This window comes from Agrilus planipennis, unplaced genomic scaffold, assembly GCF_000699045.2.
Source record: "Agrilus planipennis isolate EAB-ADULT unplaced genomic scaffold, Apla_2.0 scaffold282, whole genome shotgun sequence".
Classification (NCBI taxonomy): domain Eukaryota; kingdom Metazoa; phylum Arthropoda; class Insecta; order Coleoptera; family Buprestidae; genus Agrilus; species Agrilus planipennis.
In genome coordinates, this window is record NW_020439604.1 from 72,985 (window position 1) to 74,987 (window position 2,003).

At 33.5% G+C, this 2,003-nt stretch overlaps 1 long non-coding RNA gene across 1 annotated transcript in view; it reads right to left on the reverse strand.

Annotated features, from left to right (window-relative positions):
- LOC108740865 overlaps nucleotides 1-1,920 on the reverse strand; it is a 7,383-nt gene extending 5,463 nt beyond the window's left edge. The window contains exons 1-2 of the long non-coding RNA XR_001938413.2: nucleotides 1,775-1,920; nucleotides 571-873 (exon numbers count right to left, since the gene is read on the reverse strand). This is a non-coding gene — a long non-coding RNA (uncharacterized LOC108740865). The remainder of the gene's footprint in view (nucleotides 1-570; nucleotides 874-1,774) is intronic.
- Between the last annotated feature and the right edge of the window lie 83 nt (nucleotides 1,921-2,003).

Consider the following 2,003-nt stretch of genomic DNA (forward strand, 5'->3'; position numbering starts at 1 on the left):
TAAAGGGCCATATTGATCTATATTAAATGCACAATGTATTTAAAAGTACTTAATTGGATAAGAATTAATGCTGTATTGCCTACAATCGCTTCGTAAATAAGTCATTATTTCTCTTAAAAAGTAAATGATAAAAAATGGTTATTGTGGGTTATCCCTAAGAGATAGACATATACCATGCCGGACTTTTTTGTAGGCCCTTTTAAGATGTACAATATTGTAGTACATTATTTTGATCTGTCTCGTACGATTCAGCCAGCGTTTGCAATGTAAACGCAAAAAATGTGTTTATTTACGACATCACATTAGAAACCTCTAAAATTATCAGCGTTTCTCTACTATATTATGCATGTATTATACATAAAAACCTTCCTCTTGAATTGCTCTATCTATTAAAAAAAAAACGCATTAAAATCCGTTGCGTAGTTTTAAACATCTAAGCATACATAGAAGGGACAGACAGCGGGGAAATGCGTTGCATGATTTCGTTACATAGCAACTCGCATGAAACGAACTTACTCTACCGTGCGTAAAGAAGTTTCACTTCAAAAAAATACTTTGTATCACTCTTACCTCTCCTGTACTGGCTATTTATATTGACGCAATTGTAATCAAGGGTATAGTAATTGTTATTGTACCCAAGAATTCTAAACTGCGTCACGCCTTCAGTTTTGTTGAATTTTACATCTCCCCATTATAATTTCCCAGTGATATCACGCCATCTAACCCATCATCTCCTAAACTTTTTTGTGTCAAAGTGAATTGCGATTCATCCACTGAACTTGTTCTTCTTCTAAAGTTTAGTTCCTGGCAGTCGGCTTCGATGTTGGATGTAAACACAGTCCACCATCTGCGCAAAACTTGACTATTTCCATACTATCGAAAAAGTTTTAGTTGAGTTAACTTTTATAAATAACACTGATCATTCTTCCTCTATTTTGCATTCAGCTGTTTTAATCAAACCAAAGCCGCAGCCAACGATTCGCCCGTGTTTTTGGACTTTCTCAAGGCCGGTTTTATATAATTAAAAGTGTAATGCTGGTGGACGTGATTAAGTGGTACGTTCTCTAAGATCAACAACCATTAACAAAAATCACTCGAGTTACACAATGTTTTAAAATAGAGGAAAGAGCAATTAAAAAATGACTTAGAACAATTAATATTTCACGCCGCTAAGTTGGCATTACTGTGATAGTTCAGTTTTCAATTTTATATATTCAATTACATCGTAATATCTTCAACAAAAAGGCTCCGGATTGTTACTTCAGGTAATAAACTATATTCATGATAAAGACATCGCAAACTCAGCCATTTTAGAAACACCGGAAGATAAAATAGCATGTCTAACTAAAATTTAATAATAAGTCAATCATGAAATTCTAAAAAACCTCATATTTTGCAATTTCGATCCCTTGATAGCACTAAAAACCCGAGACTACACATTCAGGCAACATTTTTCCAATGCGTTTTAGAAAATAGTACGAATGGCGCAGTAAACGCCATCTGTAGCACGATGCTACATTTTAGGATTACGTATACTCCAACAAGGTCCACTTGTGTGGATATCTACTTGCTGAAAACGAATCTCGGCGTAGCCAACCTCAACGTCATAGGCACGTTAGCTTAATCGAATAAAATAAAGACCACTTCGAATTATTTTATTTTTCCAATGTTTTATTAACTAATATTCTTAATTGCTCGTTGTTAAATTATAACAACTCAAATTACACGCGAACAAAGTGACAAGTAAAAATTAGTTTAGTAAAAGTCAACTTACCACAGCAATTAGTGGGAAATGTTCTATTGGTTTTATTTTTCTGTCTTCACACTGGCCTCTAGAGACATATTGTGAATAAGAAGATGAAATCAATGCAAGAAAAATAATAGCAAAAAGTTGCTTAAACATCTTGCTAGGTACCTCAACTCTGTTGCTTGCAAAGTGTAGTGATCCTAAATTTGTCTTATACATATATATATATATATATATATATAAATATGTATAACGT